The sequence below is a fragment of the Durio zibethinus genome, chromosome 13 (genome assembly GCF_047325235.1).
Source record: "Durio zibethinus cultivar Kanyao isolate XHJ-2024 chromosome 13, ASM4732523v1, whole genome shotgun sequence".
Lineage (NCBI taxonomy): Eukaryota > Viridiplantae > Streptophyta > Magnoliopsida > Malvales > Malvaceae > Durio > Durio zibethinus.
In genome coordinates, this window is record NC_143174.1 from 10935477 (window position 1) to 10959296 (window position 23820).

General features: G+C 30.8%; 3 pseudogenes across 1 annotated transcript; 1 reads left to right on the forward strand and 2 right to left on the reverse strand.

Moving 5' to 3' along the window:
* Nucleotides 1-1190: 1190 nt before the first annotated feature.
* LOC111303981 (putative RNA polymerase II subunit B1 CTD phosphatase RPAP2 homolog) lies at nt 1191-5054 on the reverse strand (annotated as a pseudogene).
* A 2972-nt stretch (nt 5055-8026) lies between these two features.
* On the forward strand, nt 8027-18006 carry LOC111303982 (clathrin heavy chain 1-like; annotated as a pseudogene). Its single transcript, XR_016326448.1, has 21 exons — nt 8027-8125; nt 8211-8320; nt 8523-8614; nt 8705-8920; nt 9030-9095; nt 9467-9580; nt 13222-13423; nt 13685-13801; nt 13885-13943; nt 14083-14169; nt 14349-14432; nt 14525-14659; nt 14749-14811; nt 14892-15027; nt 15096-15177; nt 15282-15899; nt 16031-16199; nt 16306-16490; nt 16630-16753; nt 16858-16968; nt 17662-18006. The product of XR_016326448.1 is annotated as a clathrin heavy chain 1-like (transcript).
* A 1570-nt stretch (nt 18007-19576) lies between these two features.
* Nucleotides 19577-23752, reverse strand: LOC111304038 (putative RNA polymerase II subunit B1 CTD phosphatase RPAP2 homolog; annotated as a pseudogene).
* Nucleotides 23753-23820: the final 68 nt, after the last annotated feature.

A 23820-nucleotide genomic window follows, 5' to 3' on the forward strand; every position in this document is an offset into this window, starting at 1 on the left:
AAGTGTTTTTAGCAAAAAAATATCTTCAATAATCATTTTATAAATTTTTATAAGATGATTATTCAAGGCGTTTTTGTCTAAAAATACCTTGAATAATTCAAAAAATTTTTTAATTAGGTTATTGAAGGCATTTTTGGTAAAAAATGCTTTCAATAATTCTCTAATAAATTTTTGTAAGGTGATTATTTAGGCCATTTTTGGAAAGAAATGTAAGGGATCATTAAAGCATTTTTTTGTCAAAAATGCCTTAAATAGTTCTAGACCTTTTTTTTATTATTATTAAATGCATTTTTGCCTAAAAATGTCTTAAATAATCTCTTACAAAAAATTTAATAGAGGTTGTTTAAGGTGTTTCTTACAAAAAACGCCTTAAATAATTTTTTCATAAATTTTTATAAGGTGATTATTTAAATAAAAACACCTTAACTAATCTCAAAAAAAATTTTAATAAGATTATTGAAGTCATTTTTGACAAAAAAATGCTTCTAATAATTCCATTATAAATTTTTATGAAATAGTTACTTAATGTGTTTTTGATCAAAAATATCTTAAATAATCCTAAAAGAAATTAATGGGGTATGTGTTTTAATGCATGGGAAAAGAAAATTTGTAAACCGATAGCCATTTCAAGTATTGCTCCTGTTGGACTTCTTATGTCAGGATATGGATCAAATAATAAATATTCCTTTTTAGGTGGTCTGTGAGCTACTGCTCAATCGATTAGTTATGAAATACCATTAACTCTATGTGTTTTATCAATATCTCTACATGCGATTCGTTGAAATATAAACTTTTCTTTTCCCTATTCCTTTCATTCTATAAAATAAGCTGAATGGATTGAATAGATATCTTCGTTATTTTATTATCCTTCAGGTTGATAAACTAAATTAGATAGTTATATATGAGTGAAAGATAAGTTGCTAGGGCTTACAAAGTATAGTTTTCACTTGCTATTTGCCAAAAACAATTACAACTTATATTCGTCTTTATTAACCAAGGATAAATTATGTCTTCTTTACATCTAATTAATTAAATTTAAATTATATTCAACATTGCCAACATATTTATGCATTTAAACTACATTATTTTCTCGAAGCAAATACACCGTTGAAATAAAATTTCTCATAATTTGTCTTTGAGAAAGTAGCTTCAGTTTTTTCTACTCAAAAATAGCTTCACATTACACATATTTAGTTTGCCTGCACTGGTGATAAAACTTGTATCCTACTAAAATTCAATAAAAGCTCTTGTTTAAGCTTGTAAATATAGCTGAATTTCTTAGCATGTATAATTCCTTCACTCCTTACAAAACCTGAAAAGGAAAGAATAGTAAAATCAAAATTGCTTGTGCCATTAATCAACAGTTCGTGGCTTTTAATGGTTTATTAAAAGAAAATGACCTCCAACGTATACAATAAGCTTTCATTAACAAACAATACTTATCAGAGATTGAAAAATGATCAACAATGTCAATACACCGCACATTAAGTATATAAAGGGTTCGGGAGAGAAAATTCAACAAGATTAAGGGATAAACCTAGAAACCAAACAAATGCAACTATTGATATATATAATTAATAACATTGCTCAAATCCTCTATTTCAAAAAAAGAAAAAAATCTATATGAAGAAATCAGTGCCTAAATTTTGCATCATAGATGGTAGCTAATAGGTTGGAAAGAAAACCAAATCTAAGCTCAAAATGATAGTGATGAAGAAAAAGTAGTCTCAAACCAAAATACTTAAGGAATAATATGAATTCTCAATCGAAATTTTCAAATATCAATAATAGAACACTCAAATATCAAAAATATCAATCTCTAAAATCAAAATACCAATATATTTATCTCATAATCTAATCCTCCTAGAAATTCAAAATAACATAAACATTTATAACTAAACCCAAGTAGAAACGTAAACTAAATATAACTTTTAAGCCTTACCACTTGGAAAATGAGTAAAACAATAACAAATCTAAAATAACCTAATTCATATAAAATATATATGTAAAAATTAAGATTGAACCCATAAAATATAAAATAAAAACACTAGAGAATTCAATCTTTCACTTAGCATATTTTCATATTCCCCTCATACATTAACAAAAACAAACTAATTATAGTTCTGGGATGTCCATGAATGCATCTTGGAATAATTTTCGACAACTTCCAAGAAAAAAAAAAGAATTATATACATTATCCAAATATCATCAGTAAAAGCAGGAGTAATCACGTCGCTTTAACATTAACCAACACTCTGTGCAAAGAAATAAGGTGCTCGATCAAGTGGTATTATGAGATCTTTCATAACCTCATATTCTTCCACACTTAATTGGGCACCGTCCAGCACGTATTTGCAACCAACAAAGATAGCAATCATCATACATATCATGATATCACAAAAGTTATTGTTTTTCACATGTCAACCACCTAAGCAGTCATCATATATATCAAGCTTTAGTTACTACATTGAACATTTCAAGAATTCAACTTATAATTTTACATTGAATAATACCAAGAGACTACCTTTACAATCTTAGAGCCTCACCTTATAAAGAATTGTCCTCCCATTAGTCATGTATGAAGTGAGGGCAGGTATTCTAGATACTGAAAGAGCATCAACAAACAGAAAAACAATTACTTGCCACTGTTTCATTATAAATGCTAGAAGTGCTTCCATAAAAGACAATGTGTCTAGTAGGTGCCATTGTATAAATGAACATTTAGACAACATTTCAAAGCAACTCAACTTAAGATTATGCAGAGTGCAATGAAATTTTTTGGTAAAAAGAGCTTTCATAAATAAGCAAAAGTAGTGAGATATAGCTTGAAAAATGATCTTACAATCACAATAAAACTCTTAAATAAACTAGTTCAATGTCTTTAAGGTCCTAATAAGAATTATCATCAATTTTTTCAATATTATTAACCATTTCAAAATTCAAAATTAGTATCACCCCTTGCTCTGAAGTAGATATCGGTATTAGCGGTTTGAGATTAGTAACAATAGTAGGTAAAGCATGAGAAATATAGCTAGTAAAAGTTTCTTTAATTTCAAAGAAACGCCTATCTCGTAAAATAATCTTTTATGGATACTCTCTCCTATTAACTGTTAAATACTCTTTAGAGAAAGTTTCATCTCTTCCATTGATATAAGCCAAAGAAGATGGTGTTATACATTCAAAAAGAGCATTCCACATGGTTGCAAAATTTGACAACTGATGCACATAAAAAAGAATAAGAGAGGCAATCAACATAAGTAGAAATGTAGAAATAATATGGCAATGTTGTTAACCTTATCAAAAAATAAAAAAAATACTATGGTAATGTTGTTAGGCCCATAAGCTTACAGTCAAATTGAAACCTTCTGGTAGAGTATCAAACCATGAGTCATCTGGGTCAAACATATCAGAACGTGAAATCTTTGATTTTGTTGGCCATTTTACAGGGGTTACTTCTGGTTCAAGCATATCAACATCCTTCATAGGCTCCTCTTTGTCTACCTCGCTTGGACATGGCAATATGATAAGCCCAGCTTCAGAAACTCTACATATTTTTTATGACAAAACGGGGTTATGGTTATTAAATACAGTATTTAAACTATGTTAAATTAAATGAAAGCACACAAAAACCTATAAACATCAGTGACATTAGAATCTCCATATGCCACAGCTTCTGTTGGCATAGCTCAAGCTTCTATTGATACAAATCACAACATATTATCATCATCATCACCATTTTCTACACTGTCACATATTTCAGAATCTCCTTTCAGTGTATCCATTTCTTTAACTTCACAAAGATTGCCACTAAGAGCATTGTCAAGTTTTTTATTATTGGCCCAAGTAACAAAGTGATTAAGTTTCTTTGCTCCTGCAGATTTAAGAGAAGACTTAAGCAAAGTCTCACTTGATGCTACTGCCTTGTCATCATTGGCTTTCTTGTTTACTTCAGCACTATTTGTATCCATTCTATTATGATGGACTTTTTTGTTAAAGTCAATTCTACAATGTTGGAATCCTTTTCCCTTGAAGTAAATGATGATCTTGATATCAAACATTTATCCTTAAAGTTTTTACAAATTTCTTTTCCTTTCACTTCTTTCAATTTTAAGCTAAAATAACTCTGTCTCAACCCTGAGGGTGTCTTCAAAATAGGGTATTGATCATTCATGATTATTTCACTAGTGAAGTCCATCTCATTAGTAACAAAATCTTTTTTCATACTACTTGGCTTTTTTCTTTCACTTTGTGTATAACTACTTGGATTCTTAGAAATGGTATACTTATTGTTCATAGTTATAGCACTAGTAAAGTCCATCTCGTTATTAACAAAATAAATATCCTTTGCTATCACTCAACTTGGAAATACTAGAAGCAAGCATTGCAATAAAAATTCAACATTTTTTAATCTAAACATACTATAAATAATGACTTGAATAATTGGGAAAAAAATTCTCACCTTCATTTTTTATAATTTTGAAGGTGAAGGCTTGGAAATCAATTCATTTTTATGGAACATAGCCTTCAATAGCATTAGAAGGACCCACCAACAGAACTTCCTCAGCTTTTATTTCTTCATTTTCCTTAATCCTTAAATTTGAAAACCCTAAATCCCCATTCTTCCCAAAACCCTCGTCGTCCAAATCCAAGTCCCTAAACAAACTCAAAATCTCATTGATTTTTTGATGATTCAAAACTGAACACCTCTTTTCTTGTAAACTACTAGCAAAAGTTCTGCTATTAATTAGGCAGTTGATGAAACAAAACATGTTAGTTTCTTGCAAATCTTAAACTCAGTGTTCTTTTAAAGAGATTCGGTAACGACCTTTTCGATAAGGTGTGGACAATAAAGGGTTCCCACATAAAAGGTAACCACAAGTGTTGGAAATCAACCTCTTCGTTACGACATCCTCATAGTCGCTTTGAGAAATTAAGGAACCAAAGGCTAATAGTTGCTTCTCATCTTGGATTCCATCGAAGAGGTAGAGTTAAATCTAGAGTACGGCTTCTAAAATGGAAAGTGATTGATCTTTCACCATTGATGGTGAATTTTTTTGGAGAACTTTTATTTATTTGTTTATTTATTTTTTTAGAGAAAGGGTTTTAGAAAGTTACAGTTTGTTTTCGGTTGAAATTTGAAGAAGTAGGGGTAGGAAATAATGGGTTTGGTAAAGGTGTTTTTGACATTTGATCATTTTAGGCCTATTGATCCTTTGGTCTTCGATACAATCCAACTCAAGCGTAACTTTTGAAAAGAAGCGTATTATATTAATCTCATAACCCCAAGGCCCAAACCATGCTATTTTTCTTTCTTATAAAATATATTTTATTAATCAATAATAAACAAAAACCAAGATCCTTAATTTTTTTAATGTGTTTGTTTATTTATATTAATAATTTAAGTTATAATCTAATATACAAATCATTATTATAAGATATACATATCTATAATTTATTTTATATATTTCATTTTCAATCACATTAGAAAATATTATTATACTTAAAATTAAAAATAATACATCTATTTTTAATAAAATGTATAACACTAAAAGACTATATAATTTACTTTACATCATGTGTTTGATCATAAGAATTAAAAATATATAATTTATTTTAAATTATTATAACTAGTTGTGTTATTATCAAAAAATTGTTATAAGTACTTGTATTAGTCGTATTTAATAGTATTATTTTTTATAATGTTTAAAATGTATTAATTGTGTCGTATTGCATGTAAGATAGATATAACATATTTATAATAACAAATTTAAATTTTTTTAAGAGTGTCAACATATTATATATATAAATATAAAACTATTGATAAAACTAATAAATTCATAATAGTTATATATATACATATATATATATTATAAGTTGATGAAAAGAAAATTAAAGAAGAGAGCAAACCAAGATGATGGGTGCAAACCTTGAAAGTCCTTTTATGTTTCAACAGCTTCACAATACCAACACCTCTCTCTTTCCATTGATTCCCCTATTTATCAAATCAATACAGCTTCGACTTCTTAACAAATAAAATAAAAATAATAGATATTCAGATCATTCGAATTTGTATATAAATCAGAGAATGTTTGAATCAAAAATATAAAAAAGAGAAAATTATAGATAGATCGAGTATTGGATCTTCATTTTCCTCGTCAGTGCTAATAGTGACTTCTTTGAGCTTGATGATAGGGTCGACTTGAGCTCCAGTGTCTTCATCATCGAAAGTGGGGGTTGTGAAGCTGTTGAAGCATAAGAGGACTTTCAAGGTTTATATCAAGGTTTATAAGTGGGGGTCAGGTCAAGTAATGTTAAAAAAAATCAAGGTCGAGTCAGCTTTTAGGCAAACCCGACCCGACTTGACCTGATATTATATAAAAATTATTTTTTAATTATTTATATATATATTTATATAATTATATATTTAAATATTTATATTTTAAAAAATAATGTTTTATATTTTAAAAATAAAATTTTATTAATTTTGAGTCGGGTTGGGTCGAGTACAATTTATACAATATCGGGTCGGGTTGAGTTTGGGTATGAAACAAATAAAAAAATTTTTAGATCAAATCGGGTTCGAATTTTATGAATATAAGGTTCGGTCGGGTTTGGGGCGAGTAAAAACTCACATCGATCCAACCCGTTGCCAACCCTAGAGAAAAAAAATTGTTTGTTTTTTATTGCGGGAAGGCATTGAAAGGACACATACGGTTTCGACAATAATGAGGGAAAGAAGAGTGTTTGGGTGGTGAGGTGGCTTTATTTTATTGGGGAGTAGTCTTTTATTGGCTAAGGAGCAGATTGGGATATTGTTACACGAATTAGGTTTTTTTTTTTTTAGTGAAATAAGGTTTCCATTGAAAAAGAAAAAAATGAATCAATCCAATAAGTCTAATGGTATTTAAGCATATTGTCAAATCATTTTTTGTCTTTTGGTATTGGATTTGCAATATTACACTTAATCATCCTTACTTTAAATTGAGTTATTCAATTGTTATTCAATCAGAATCTTTACCCAACTTGCACTAATGTTTTAACATAGTCGGCAAGGGTATTTTCAACTCTACAGCACCTCAAACATAATTCATTTAGACAGAGCATTATTTACCACCTGGGCATAGTAACTTCACAAAACGTGCAAAAATTATAATACATATTAAACAAAGTAGAGTCTAAATGAACTTAGAGTTAATTTTTAAAAAGTGCAATAAAAAAAAGATTAAAAATAATTCATTTGTTAAAAAGAAAATATTGGAAAATTTTAACCATAAAGAATACTTTGTTATACAATAAGGGAGGAAAGATAGCAAGTATAAAATTTCGGACTCCTAGAACAAAACAACTACATATCTGAGCAATTAACTAAATAGAAGCTAGCTTTGGTAATCCAAACTGCAGCATATCATTGGTCAATTAAAGGTGAGTTATCTTTTGTAATTTTCTTTTTGCTAGCTATGCATTTTGTCTTCATGTTAGTATTATTTATCATTTAGGTCTATAATTAATTTGTTGCATTCTTTTTTTCCTTCTGTTGCATTTCACATAAAAGGTGAATCTAAGCCTATCAAGATGTTTGAGCGAACAGCTAATCTAGTTAATAATCAAATCAATGACTATAAATGTGATTCCAATGAAAAGTGATTAGTCTTGATCGGAATTGCCCCTGGTTCTCTTTAGGTATCTCATATGCATGGCATTCTTATTCTCTTGATCTCTTATGAAATTTAGTCATATTGATTGGATTATAATGCTTTTATTTCTTACAAAGCGCATCAGATACTAGAATCTAATATAGTTTTAGAGTGCTTGTTTTAGTTTTAAACTTCTTGTATTTGATAGTTATTAAGCTTGCTGAACTATGTTTGCTTGTGTGTTACATATTTTTTAGTGGTGAATGTAGCAAAAATGGATTCACTTCATATGCACTACTTTTTTTATTGGATAATAACATAATGTTTCATGCCATGAAATGATGTGTTATTTGTTATAATTGTTTTTTTTTTAATTCCCAATCTTGCTGCAGAGGCCACAATCGGTCAAATGGAATATGCAACTTTTTTTTATGGATCAGCAGTGCAGCCACGCTCTTGAAGGACATTCTGCATCATTTGCCACATTTAAAGTGCGGTTCTACCTAAAAAATTTATTTTTTCTTTCATTTTCTTTACTTAAAATCTGTATTCTTTTAAAATTTATTTTTTAAATAGGTGTTTAGGAATGAAAACCCTTCAACTCTTTTTTTTTTTACAATAAAAGTCATTCAATGCTGGACAAATAACATCTAAGTTACATGTCATTGAACTTGGTGCTCAGTTTGGTCACATTTTTTTCCTATTGGCATCTTTTTTCATGTATAAAAAGACACATGCACATGTAGAATTTATTACTTATCACCATTTCGATTATTACATGGTTAGATGCATGTATGTCATGCTTTATAAAATCAAACTTTGGTATTATGTTATTCCATGATGTTTTTGCTAAATATTTTGGGTACTGATCTTGAAACTTGTCATCAGACAAACCTTCATTCACAAAAAAACAAGCTGATTTATTCTTTCTTCTAGATTTTGTTGATGACATTCTTGTGTCTATGCAGGTATGGTTTTAAGCATTTATTGACCATTCTATTATATACAGCTTTAATTATTTCTCTAAAATAAGGGTGCTAAATGTTTTTTTTTGGCAAATATCTTAAAAGTATGGTCTAATATATGTGACCAGAAAGCAAAGACTTCTTTCTATGTATAACCTTGAGATAGCTACTACAGTTTACCAAAATCAGATTAGTCTAGATCGTATATTCTTGACAACAGAGGCTTCAACCATTTGTGGCTTTTATGCAATAAATAGGCAAGGCCAGGTTTTGCTTTTCAGTGTCAATAAAGCTATAATTATACCTTTTATTAGTGGCCAGGTAAGAAAAATCATGTATTTGGAGCTATTAAAATGTTTTCCTTTATGGTTACTATGAACTGTTATGTAGTTCACTAGTTTTATATTAAATTGTCATTCGAGGCTTACAGTTGAACAGTCTAGAACTTGCTGTAAATTTTGCCAAAAGGGGGAATCTTTCTGGTGTAGAAAACCTAGTAATTGAACATTGGTTTTGCATTTTCATTCACACTCTCAATAATTCTTATTTTGAAGTACGTCACTTGACACTGATTTTCCCTAGCATAAATGCTTATCTTTGTGATCTTTTCATGTGTCAAGCTGTAATCTAGCACATCAGGCAACTAAACTAACTACTAGTTGATTTTAAAAGGAAAATTTAAACTTGAATATAGTTAAATAGTATCTTTTCAATCCTACATTAAGTTACCTTTGTTTATTGATGATGTGTTTTTGGGTTTGTGTCTAATTCTCAACCAAGTCATTAACAGTAGATTTCCTGCTACTTGTTTATACATACCATGTATCTTTACCATATTTTGAAGATTTTAACCATCTTTGTGCTTAGGCGGTCCAGCGGTTTTAAAAGCTATTTTCACAAACAAAGTACAAAGAGGCTACAGAACTTGCTATAGAATCACCTCAGGGAATTCTCCATACCCTGGATATTGTTGCCAAATTCTAGGTATGTATGTGTGAAAAAATATTTAGTTACAATTGGTTGTAATATGAATCATTGATTATAATCTATTGATTATAATCTGTATATATTTATATCTTTAAAATTAAAAATTTGTATCTCTAGAATTAAAGATAAAATATTAGGGTAGTCAATCTCTTAATTATAGGGATCAATTTTTAGGAAGATTTAGTTTTCTAGTTTAACCCTTAGTTAGTTGTAAATAAATCTAAGGTACTTGTATAATTCTTGAGGAGCAATTTTTCAATACAAATTCAATTTTACTCTTAGTTTTTCATATAATTTTAGTTTTTAATTTTTCAACATGGTATCAGAGCTTTAGGCTCTTCTTGAAAAGTAAAATTTTCAGCCTTAATTGCTGACTTCTATTTTTTACCTTTATTGTCGAACCCTGTTGAGGCCTTTATTGTTGAACCCTATTAAGACCTTTATAGCCATTTTATTTTTTCTTTATTTAGCCTTCATTGCTAAAAGTCATTTCTAGTTATATCTTAATACTTGTTTCAGTTTAAAAAAGATATCACCACACCCAATTTAAGTAAGTGTCAATTAAAAAAATCATCGAAATACTACATATGTCTCAAAAAACAAGAAGAGTTGGATAGAAAAGAGATTGAGAAGCTGAGAAGCCTATTGAAAACCTTTGAAAAGCCTACTGGGGTATGTTCTTTGGGTAAGGATTCTAGTTAAGATAAAACTTTTGATTCTTATAGATTAAATATCTCAGTTAAACCTATTATGAGTTCTTAAGTCATAAACTTATGAGCCACAAACTATATGACACATTTCTCATAGAAGTTTAGTACATATACCTCGTGTCTTAGTAATAAGAAAGTTATTATTGCAGATGGTTCACTTACTATAGTAACAAGATTAGAAGATGTTCAAATTAATCCCTCGTTTGTTCTTAAAAATATTGTTCATGTTCCTGGATTGTCTACTAATCTGATATCTATATAAAAACTTATCAAAGATATAAACTGCAAAGTGATTTTTTATCCTTCTTATTATGAATTTTAAGACCAAAGTTCAGATAAGAAGATTGGACTTGCTAAGGATAAGGATAGATTATACTATTTTGAGACATTAAACAACACAAGTAATGTCAAGAATAGTTTACCTTTGTCATTTTTTTCTGAAAAATCTCCCCATAAAGATAAAGTCTGGCTTTATCATTTTTGTCTTGGACATCTTTCTTTTGGAACTTTGAAAAACATGTTTCCTTTTTTGTTCAAAAGATTAAATGCCAAAAATTTTCATTGTGATGTTTATGAACTTGCAAAGTATAGACGTATGTCTTTTCCAATTAGCAATAAAAGAAGTTCTACTCTTTTTTACTTAATTCATAGTGACATATGGGGTCTTTCTACAATTTTTAATATTTTAAGTGCAAGTTGGTTTTTTTTTCATAGATGATTGTACCAAGATTTCTTGGATATTTTAACTCAAATTCAAATTAAATGTGAATAGTATATTTTTAAGCTTATAAAACATGATCCAAAATCAATTTAGGGTGAAAATCAAGAGATTTAGGTATGATAATGCAAGAAACTATTTCAACCAGAGTTTATCTACCTATTATCAAAAGAAAGTGATTATTCATGAGTCATCTTATGTTAATACTCCACAATAGAATGGAATGGCAGAGAAAAAAAATAGTCATTTACTAGCTATAACTCGAGCTTTACTTGTTCAAGCAAACGTACCCAAATCCTATTGGGGGAAGTTGTTCTTACTACCACACATATTATAAATAGGTTACCTTTAAGGGTTTGGGGATTGAAAACTCCTATAGAATTACTTTCACAATTCTATCCCAACTTTAATACAACAAACAACCTCACACCTAGGATATATAGTTGTACATCATTTGTTTATGTTCACAGTCACAATAGGGGGAAATTGGATTTAAAGTAATTAAGTGCATTTTGATGGGATATTTATTTACTCAGAAAGAGTATAAGTGTTATCACCCTTCAACTAAAAAATTATATGTCTGTAGATGTCACTTTTAAAGAAAATAAATCATTTTGTTACTCAACCTTATCTTCAGGAGAAGATTTGTCAAGGTGATATTAGCAATGGGATATAAACAGAGTCAAAGGGGTCATACACTGTTTATCAAACACTCAGATTCAAAGAAAGTCACAGTTCTATTAGCATATGTTGATGATATAATTGTAATCGAAGATAATAAAAAAGAGAAAAAAATCTCTAAAACAGTATTTGATCAGAGAATTTGAGATAAAAGAGCTAAAGAGATTGAAGTACTTCTTAGGAATTGAAGTAGCTCACTCACAGCATGATATTTTCATCTCATAATAGAAATATGTGATGGATCTTTTGAAGAAAACTAGGAAGCTCGCATGTAAACATGTAAGTACCGCTATAGATCCTAATCATAAACTTGGAGAAGCTAACAACAATGTTGCTGTAGATAGGGAGATGTGTTAGAGATTAGTTGAAAGATTTATTTATCTCTCATACACTAGACCTGACATAGCATTTGTTGTAAGTGTGAAAAGTCAATTTATGCATAGTCCTTAAGAAGTGCACTTACAGGCTATCTACTATGTACTACATTATTTGAAGGCTAATCCTAGGAGAGTATCTTATTCAAAAAAAATTCGAGGTTGTTACTGGAGGCATATATAGATACTGATTATGTAGTTTGACAATAAAATATCTATCTCAGGCTATTGTACTTTTTTAGGTAGTAATCTTGTAACTTGGAGGAGTAAAAAACAAAATGTGATGGCAAGATCAAGTGCTAAAGTAGAGTTTAGAGCAATGGCTTAAAAAAATTGAAAACTATTATGGTTAAAGATTATCCTAGAAGACTTGAAGATCAAATGGGATGGACCAATAAGACTTTACTGTGATAACAAGTTTGCAATAAGTATTGCACACAATCCTATTCAACATGACAGAACAAAACACATTGAAGTAGACTGGCACTTTATAAAGGAAAAACTAAATAGTGGGTAAATTTGCACATCATATGTATCAATCAAAGGTCAACTTGTTGATGGTTGACTAAAAGTCTTAGCAATGCAACATTTTAAGAAATTATTTCCTAGCAGGGAATGGACAACACCTATTCACCAACTTGATGGGGAGTATGGAAAAACATTTAGTTACAATTGGTTGTAATCTGTGTAGTTGATTGTAATCTGTTGATCGTAATATATATATATTTGTATCCTTAAAATTGAGAATTTGCATCTCTAAAATTAAAGATAGAATATTATGATAGTCAATCCTTTAATTATAGGGATCAATTTTTAGGAAGATTTAGTTTCTTAGTTTAATCCCTAATTAGTTATATATAAACCTAAGGTACTTGTATAATTCTTGAGGAGCAGTTTTTCAATATACATTCAGTTTTACTCTTAGTTTTTTACACAATTTTATTTCTTAGTTTTTCAATAGTATGTATGCATGGATGAATGTATGAATGTTTTCATTGGTATTAGTTTTTGCTCTTCCAATTGAGCAAAACCTTGGCAATTTTCCATTTCAATCTTCATAAAGAGTGCTCCTTCCAAAGTTCAAAATTATTTCTGTTCTTATTTTGAAAGCTTGGATGGTGAAGGTCATATCATGCTTATGTTCATATGTTGCAAAGTGTTCTTGTTGAAGCTGGGCAAACTCCTCCATTATTGCAGTATTTTGGAACCTTGTTGACTAGAGGAAAACTTAATGCTTTTGAGTCACTGGAATTATCACGCCTTGTCATAAACCGGAAATAAAAACAATTTATTAGAGAATTGGTTGGCAGATGACAAGCTTGAGTGCAGTGAGGAGCTTGGAGATCTTGTGAAGGTTATAATTTAAAGCCCATGGATCTTTTTTGATGCTTTGGTCCCTCTTTTAGTGTATATGAAATATTTCTTCCAATGTAGTCTTATGTTATTGTAGGATTCCACATTGAGAGTCAGGAAGTTAAAACTTTTTGGGGATTTTTATGACGTTAACTAGGGTGGTGGTGGGTCAGTGTGCATCACCAAATGGATGGAAAATGACTATTTTTATGTCTTTTGGCCTTCCATCTACTGAGGTGTCTATTTCTTTTCTTTTTCGTAGACAGTAGATAATGATCTTGCACTGAAAATATACATCAAAGCAAGGGCAACTCCTACAGTTGTTGCAGCATTTGCTGAGAGGAGGGAATTTGACAAGACTCTAACTTACTCAAAGCAGGTATGTGCTTTACAGTTCTGCAATCAATCATTATAAGGTAAAAGCTTCTGCAATTACTAATAGTGTCACTGACATTGATGCAGGTTGGATACAACCCTGACTATTATTCCTTCTGCAAACAATTTTGAGGACAGATCCAGTGGTATGCCCATTTGTTTGCATTTACAATTTTTGGTGGTGTGTTTTCAGCTCCTATGTTTCAGGTCTTTTTATGCAGTTGACCTTTTGTAGTGTTAGAAACTGTCTTAACTTTGGTGCTTGCATAACCTTTTTAATGCCAGGGTGCTGTTAATTTTGCTTTGATGATGTCCCAAACGGAGGGTGGTTGTCCGGTTGATTATAACACAATAACAGATCTTTTCCTTCAGGTTTGCTTGGTCTTGCTTTACTTTTGAGTGCTTAAATGCACATGTTTTAAAGCAAAAGCAATCATGAAAACAATTCAGGCTTTGAAACTAGAGTGAAAGTCTTCACCTTCATTGTTTTCTTTTCAGCATCTTTAAATTTGTTTGAAGGAAAAAATAAGAGATGTATCTTTAAATTTCAGAGGAACTTGATCCGTGATGCAACTGCTTTTTTGTTGGATGTGCTAAAGCCAAATTTACCAGAACATGGATACCTTCAAACGAAGGTGAGCTTTCTCCTCTCTTTCTCTCTTGCTGTAATTTTTATCGCTATCTTTGATGCCGTTACCATATCAGTTTCGTGATCTACTCTATTCAGGTTTTGGAAATCAATCTAGTGACTTTTCCAAATGTTGCTGATGCAATATTGGCAAATGGTATGTTTAGTCATTATGATCGTCCACGTAATGGCCAACTTTGTGAAAGAGCTGGTCTGTACATACGAGCCCTTCAGGTAAAATGCCTTTAAAATCATGTGCCTAATATCTTGTTAAGATGGCTGATCAGTTTCTTGGACTGTAAAGAAAATTATTTTTTGTGCAGCATTATACAGAGTTGCCTGATATGAAACGTGTCATTGTGAATACACATGCCATTGATTCCCAGGTTTTAATGCTAAAATGCTCAAAATGTTTTTCATGTGTAAACTTTTTATTTAACTAATTCTTCGACATGATGCTTCTCAGGCCCTTGTTGAGTTCTTTGGAATCCTTTCTAGAGAATGGGCTCTTGAATGTATGAAAAATCATCTAGGGTCAATCTTACGGGGAAATCTTCAGATTATTGTACAGGTAAAGCATCAGTTCATTACTGCAGTCATTGGTAACTTTGCTCCTTGTATGATGTTTATAGACATTATTTTGCAGACTGCAAAGGAACACTGTGATGAGTTGATGCGTGTATAAAACTCTTTGAGCAGTTCAAGTCCTATGAAGGATTATGCTTTATCTTGGGTTCATACTTGTGCTACTGGTTCTTCTTTTTCCTTTTTAATATATATAACAAGGAAGATATGATTTTAGCGTTATACATCTCCTTTATATTAACTTTCTAATTCTTTTTTCCTTTTGGGATAGTGAGGATCCTGATATCCACTTCAAATACATTGAAGCGGCAGCAAAAACTGGACAAATAAAGGAAGTAGAATGCGTGACTCGGGAATCAAACTTTTATGATGCTGAAAAGACCAAGAACTTTCTAATGGAAGCCAAGCTTCCAGATGCACGGCCTTTGATTAATGTTTGCGATCGTTTTGGTTTTGTTTGGGATCTCACTCATTATCTATATACAAACAACATGTTCCGATGTATTGAGGGCTTGTATGCAAGATACCGTCCAGAGAAGCTTATGGAGCATATTAAACTTTTCTCAACTCGTCTGAACATTCCAAAGCTTATTAGAGCTTGTGATAAGCAGCAGCACTGGAAGGAACTAACATATTTGTATGTGCAGTATGATGAGTTTGACAATGCAGCAACCACCATAATGAACCACTCTCCAGAAGCATGGGATCACATGCATTTTAAAGATATTATTGCCAAAGTTGCAAATGTTGAACTCTATTACAAGGCTGTGCATTTCTACTTGCAAGAACATCCTGATCTTATCGATGATGTTCTCAATGTACTTGCCCGGTGTGTTGACCACACACGTGTTGTGGATGTAATGACGAAGGTATGTGCATCTCTTAGGATGTGATAGGGGTTGCCTCGTGCTGTTCTTTGTAAATTTTTTATCCTCTTCTCTTCTTTTTAGAGAAAAATAATGCATGGAGAGAGTTCTGCCTATTATTATTTAATTATGCTTGCAATTCATTGAGTTTCAGGCTGCACTTGCGTCTTGTTAAGCCATACATGGTTGCAGTTCGGAGCAACAACGTAGCTGCTGTGAATGAAGCTCTGAACGAGATTCATGTAGAGGAGGAGGACTCTGACAGGCTTTGTGAATCTATAGATCTGCATGATAACTTTGATCAGATAGGCCTTGCTCAGAAGGTGAGAGGTTCTACCTTAGTTATTTTGTGTGTTGTGTTAAACTTTAGTTGTTTTAAAGTACCAAGACTGGGATTGTTTTACAAGTGAGAATGGTTTGTATGAGCAGATTGAGAAGCACGAACTTCTTGAGATGAGGCGTGTTGCTGCTTATATATATAAGAAGGCAGGGAGATGGAAGCAGTCTATTGTGTTGTCAAAGAAGGACAATCATTACAGAGATGCCATGGAAACGTGTCCACAGTCTGGTGATCGGGAACTTGCGGAGGAATTGCTTGTCTATTTCATCGAGCAGGTATTTTTTCTATTCTTTTTTTTCATGCATGCGTGTGCTAGACGGGCCTACTTTCACCCTTTTTTTCTGTTTGTCTTATATAGGAAATTACTAAAGTTGAGTCCACTCACTATTCTAAATTTTCATGTCGTCTAATGTGGGAAGGAAAGAGTGTTTTGCGGCGTGCCTCTTTGTTTGTTATGACGTAATCTGGCCAGATGTTGCTCTTGAGCTTGCCTGGGTGAATAATATGATTGATTTTGCCTTTCCAAATCTTTTGCAGGTGATTTCCGCCCCCTGTCACTAGTTCTAATTGTTAAGTTTTGAAGTTGTTATCCTCGAACTTTTTGCTTGGTTCTTTTTCTGGGTTTTTTCTCCCCAATAAAGTTTATATGGGAGTACACAGGCAAAGTGGACGAACTTATAAAGGATAAAATTGAAGCTATGAAAGAGGTGAAGGCCAAACAGGAGGAGGAGAAAGACATGGTTGCTCAGCAGGTAAAGCTATATACAAAATCTCTTCGATTTCTTGCCTACAAATTTTTCTCAAATTTTTCTCAGGGAGAAAGAGGGATAGGGATGGAGTGGTGTGTTTCCTCCTTGTGGAACAGTTATATCTTTTCTTCATGCTACAAAGTAGGAGATTTTGAAAGAACTGCAAAACTCTTGGGTGCTTTTCGGTGTCACTACTCACTTTTACTCGTGGTCAAGAACTAATTAACTGCTTTCATTGTCATGTGCTTGCTCACACAGAACCTATCCGTCGTGTCTCAGGATGTCAATTAAACCTCGAATAAGAACTTAGGAAGAAAACCACCTAATGGTCACTATTGGCTTCTTGATAGCTGATATGAGGCGATGCTACCTTGGCAAGGAGAAAAGAAAGCAGGCACTTTCATCAGTCATCACTGCAAATGAGCTAGAAACTCTCGTTATTTTCCTGCCATATAAAGAATTTAGCAACTCAGATTAGTGTGATCACTCGAATGCTGTTAGAAGCACAATGAGCAATCTATATTGTTTTCTAAAATGCGTTGGATGCGCTTATTTTCAAAAAGGCAATTGAACTGCACGTACTACAAGTTTTCTTATTAATATTATTATAACTTTTACTAGACAATTGAGGTGCCTGTAATGGACGCCAATCTTCTTTCCTAAGAACTAATACCCATGTTTTTGGGTCACCTGAAGAATATGTATACCCAGTTGCTGCCTCTTGCTTGACCTGCGCCAGCAATACCTGGAATGGGTGGAAGTTTTGCTCCATCACCTCCAATGAGTGGGATGGGGATGCCTCCAATGGCCCCATATGGCATGCCAACAATGGGTTCCTATTGATATCTTAGGAAACTAGGATACACAAGCAAGGAACTTGTCAACTTCTACATGGTTGAATCTCCCAAGTGCCCACAATTTCCAGTTTACATTTAAATGTGAAATTGATCTGTACAGTGGTTGTGAAATATTGAAGTGATAGCTTGCGGTCTTTGGTAATGCATAGTGGTGATTATTTAGTGCCCAATTAATGCAGCTTTACCCCATAGTGATCTTTTTTATTATTATTATTATTATTAACCCCTTGAATATTTTCTTATAAAAAATTTAATAGAGGTTATTTAAGACGTTTCTTACAAAAAGTATCTTTAATAATTTCTTTATAAATTTTTATGATGTGATTATTTAAAGCGTTTTTAAATAAAAATGCCTTGAATAATATAAAAAAAATTTAAATTAGATTATTGAAAGCATTTCTAACAAAAAATACTTTCAATAATCCCATTATATTTTTTTATGAAATAGTTACTTAATGTGTTTGTTACCAAAAATATCTTAAAAAATCCAAAAAAAAAAAATTAATAGGATATGTGTTTTAATGCATGTGAAAAGAAAATTTAGAAACCGATAGGCTAAATGTTATAGATAAGTTGCTAAGGCTTATAGAGTATAGTTTTCACGTGCTATTTGCCAAATACAATTACAACTTATATTCATCTTTATTAACCAAGGATAAATTATGTCTCATTTACATCTAATTAATTAAATTTAAATTATATTCAACATTGCCAACATATTTATGCATTCAAAAGGCACTATTTTCTCAAAGAAAATACGCCATTGAAAAAAAATTTCCCATAATCTGTCCTTGTGAAAGTAACTTCAGTTTTTTTCTGCTAAAAAATAGCTTCACATTACACACAGTCAGTTTGCCTTAACTAGTGATGAAACTTACATCCTACTAAAATTCAGTAAAAGCTCTTGTTTAAGCTTGTAAATACAGATGAATTTCTTAGCATGTATAATTCCTTCACTCCTTACAAAACTTGAAAAGGAAAGAATAGTGAAATCAAAACTACTTGTGCCATTAATAAACAACTCATGGCTTTTACTGGTTTATTAAAAGAAATAACCTCCAACGTATACAATAAGCTTTCATTAACAAACAATACTTATTAGAGACAAAAAAATAATCAACAATGTCAATACACAACACATTAAGTAAATAGGAGGTTCAGGGGGAAAAATTCAACAAGATTAAGGGATAAGCCTAGAAACCATGCAAATGTTGCTATTGATATATATAATTAATAACATCGCTCAAATCCCCTATTTCAATAAAAGAAAAGAATATATATGAAGATATCAGTGCCAAGATTTTGCATCATAGATGGTAGCTAATAGGGTGGGAAAGAAAAACGATTCTAAGCTCAAAATGATAATGATGAAGAACAAGTAGTCTCAAACCAAAATACTTGAGGAATAATCTAAATTCTCAACCGAAATCTTCAAATATCAATAATGGAATACTTAGATATAAAAAATATCAATCTCCAAAATCAAAATACCAATATCTTTATCTCATAATCTAAGCCTCTTAGAAACTTAAAATAACATGAACATTTATAACCAAACCTAAGTAGAAACGTAAACTAAATATAACTTTTAAGCCTTACCACTTGGAAAATGAGTAAATAATAACAAATCTAAAATAATATAATTCATATAAAATATATATGTGAAAATTAAGATTGAACCCATAAAACATAAAATAAAAATACTAGAGAGTTCAATCCTTCACCTAGCATCTTTCCATATTCCCTTCATACATTGACAAAAAAAAATTAATTATAGTTTTGGGATGTCCATGAGTGCACCTTGGAATAATTTTTGACAATTTCGAAGGAAAAGAAAATAAGAGAGTTATATACATTATCCAAATACCATCAGTAAAAGTAGGAGTAATGACTTCATTCTAACATTAACTACCACTTTATACAAAGAAATAAAGTGCTGGGCCAAGTGGTATTATGAAATCCTTCATAACCTCATATTCTTCCACACCTAATTAGGTACCATCCAACACCTATTTGCAACCAACAAAGACAGTAGTCATCATTCATATCATGATATCACAAAAATTATTGTTTTTCATATGTCAACCACCTAAGCAGTCATCTACATATCAAGCTCTAGTTACTACATTGAACATTTCAAGAATTTAACTTATAATTTTACATTGAACAATACAAAAAGACTAACTTTACAAACTTAGTGCCTCACCTTATAAAGAATTGTCCTCCCATTAGTCATGTGTGGAGTGAGGATAGGTATTCTAGATACAAAAAGAGCATTAACAGATAGAAGAATAATTACTTGCCACAATTTCATTCTAAATGCTGGAAGCGCTTCCATAAAAGACATTATGTCCGGTAGGCATCATTATATAAATGAACATTTAAAGAACATTCAGAAGCAACTCAACTCAAGATTATACAAAGTGTAATGAAATTTTTTGGTAAAAAAAGCTTTATTAATAAGCAAAAATAATGAGATATGGCTTGAAAAATGATCTTACAATCATAATAAACCTCTTAAATAAACTAGTTCAATGTCCTTAAGGTCTTAATCAGAATTATCATCAATTTTTTTCAATATGATTAACCATTTAAAAATTCAAAATTAATACCACTCATTACTCCAAAGTAAATATTAGTATTGGCAGTCTGAGATTAGTAACACTAGTAGGTAAAGCATGAGAAATACAACCAATAAGAGTTTCTTTAATTTTAAAGGATTGCCCGTCTTGTAAGACAACTTCTGTGGATATTCTTTCTCATTAACTGTTAGGTACTCTTTAGAGAAAGTTTCATCTCTTTCATAGATATAAGCCAAAGAAAATGATGTTAAACATTCAAAAAGAGCATTCTACATGGTTGCAAAATTTGACAATTAGTGGACATAAAAAAGAATAGGAGAGGTAATCAACACAAGTAGAAAATGCAAAAATAATATGGCAATTTTGTTAATCCTATCAAAAAATAAAAAAATACTATTGTAATGTGTTAGGCCTATAAGACTTACAATCAAGTTGAAACCCTCTAGCGAAGCATCAAACCTTGAGTCCTCTAGGTCAAATATATCAAAACATGGAATCCTCGATTTTGTTGGCCACTTTACAAAGGCTACTTCTGGTTCAAGCACATCAACATCCTTCACAGGTTTTTCCTTGTCTACCTCACTTGGACATGGTAATATGATAAGCCCAACTTCAAAAACTATACATATATTTTTTATGACAAAGTGGGGTTATGGTCATTAAATACAGCATTCAAACTATATTAATTTCAATGAAAGCACATAAAAACCTATCAGCATTAGTGACATCAGAATCTCTAAATGCCATAGCTTTTGTTGCCTTACTTAATGCAATAACACAAGTTTTTGCTAATACAAATCATAACATATTATCATCATCATCACCATTTTTTACACTGCCACATTTTAGAATCTTCTTTCAGCATATCCATTTCTTTAACTTCACAAAAATTGCCACTAGGAGCATTGTCAACTTTCTTATTATCAGCCCAAGTAATAGAATGATTAAGTTTCTTTACTCTTGTAGATTTAAGGGAAGATTTAAGCACAGTCTCACTTAATGTTGCTATCTTGTCAGCATGGGCTTTCTTCTTTACTTCAGCATTACTTGTATCCATACTACTCTAGTAGACTTTTTTGTTGAAGTCAATTCTACAATGCTATAATCCTTTTCCCTTGAAGCAGATTACGATCTTGATATCAAACATTTATCCTCAATGTCTTTATAAATTCCATTTCCTTCCACTTTTTTTCAATTTTAAGTTAGAACAACTCTATCTTCACCCTGAAGGTGTCTTCAAAATAGTATATTGATCATTCATTATTATTTCACTAGTGAAGATCATTTCATTAGTAACAATATCTTTTTTTATACTACTCCGCTTCTTTCTTTGACTCTATGTATAACTACCCGAATTCTTAGAAATCGTATACTCATTGTTCATAATTATAGCACTAGTAAAGTCAATCTCGTTATTAATAAAAAAAATATCCTTTGCTATCACTCAACTTGGAAATACTAGAAGCAAGCATTACAATAAAAATTTAGCATTTTTTAATCTAAAAATACTGTAAATAATGACTTGAATAATTGGGAAAAAATTCTCATTTTCATTTTTTCTAATTTTTTTAGGTGAAGACTTGGAAATCAATTCTTTTTTTGGAATGTAGCCTTCAATAACATTGGAAAGACCCACCAACAAAACTTCCCTAGCTTATATTTCCTCATTCTCTTTAATCCTCAAATTCGAAAACCCTAAATCCCCATTCTTCCCAAAACCCTCATCGTCTAAATCCAAGTCCCTAAACAAATTCAAAATCTCATTAAGTTTTTCATGATTCAAAATCGAACACCTCTCTTCTTGTAAACTCCCAGCGAAAGCTTGGCTATTAATTAGGCAGTCGATGGAACAAAACATGTTAGTTTCTTGTAAATTGTAAACTCTATGTTATTTTATAAAAATTCAATAATGACCTTTTTGATGAGGTGCGAACGATAAGAGGTTCCTACATAGAGGGTAACTGCAAATGTTGGAAATCAACCTTTCTATTACGACATCCTCATAGTCGCTTTGAAAAATTAAGGAACCAGAGGCCAATAATTGCTCCTCGTCTTAGATTCCATCGAGAAGGTAGATTTGAATCTTGAGTACGACTTTTGAAATGAAAAGTGATTGATCTTTCACCATTGATGATGAAAGTTTTTAGAGAACTTTTATTTATTTATTTATTTTTTAAAGAAAGGGTTTTAAAAAGTTGCAATCAATTTTCGATTGAAATTTGAAGAAACGTGGGTAAGAAATAATGGTTTTGGTAAGGGTGTTTTTGACATTTGGTGGTTTTAGGCCTATTGATCCTTTGGTCTTTGATACAATCCAACTCAAGCCTAACTTTTGAAAATAAGCCTATTATATTAATCTCATAACCCCAAGGCCCAAACCATGTTGTTTTTTTTTCTCAAAAAATATATTTTATTAAACAATAATAAAAAAAACCAAGATCCTTAATTTTTTTATAATATGTTTGTTTATTTATATTAATAATTAAAGTTATAACATATTGTACAAATCATTATTATAAGATATACATATCAATAATTTATTTTATATATTTTATTTTAAATCACATAATAAAATATTATTATATTTAAAATTAAAAATAATACATCTATTTTTAATGAAATGTATAACACTAAAAGATTATATAATTTACTTTACATCATGCGTATGATCATAAGAATTAAAAATATATAATTTATTTTAAATTACCATAACTAGTTGTGTTATTATCAAAAAAATGTTATAAGTACTAGTATTAATCATATTTAATAGTATTATTTTTTATAATGTTTAAAATGTATTAATTGTGTCGTATTGCATGTATGTTAAATATAACATATTTATAATAACAAATTTAAATTTTTTCTAAGAGTGTCAACATATTATATATATAACTATTGATAAAATTAATAAATTCATAATAGTTATATATATATATTATACGTTGATGGAAAGAAAAAGAAAAAAGAGAGCAAATCGAGATGATTAGTGCAAACTTTGAGAATCTTTTTGTGCTTCAATAGTTTCACAGTACCAATACCTCTCTTTTTCCATTGATTCTTATATTTATCAAATCGATACAGCTTCGACTTCCTAACAAATAAAATACAAATAATAGACATTTAGATCATTCGAATTTGTAGATAAATAAGAGAATATTTGAATAAAAAAATATAAAAAACAAAAATTACAAACAAATTGAGTATTGGATCTTCGTTTTCCTCATCGGTGCTGATAGCGACTTCTTCGAGCTTGACGATAGGGTCAACTTGAGGTCCGGTGTCTTCATCATTGGAAATGGGGGCTTCTTCGTCTTCTCTGGGCTCATGATCAGGCACTTTGCTTGCCATAATTACTTTTTGGGAATGAGGCATTTGGTTTGTTGATGGTGGAAGATATTTAGGGTTTAGGGTTTTTA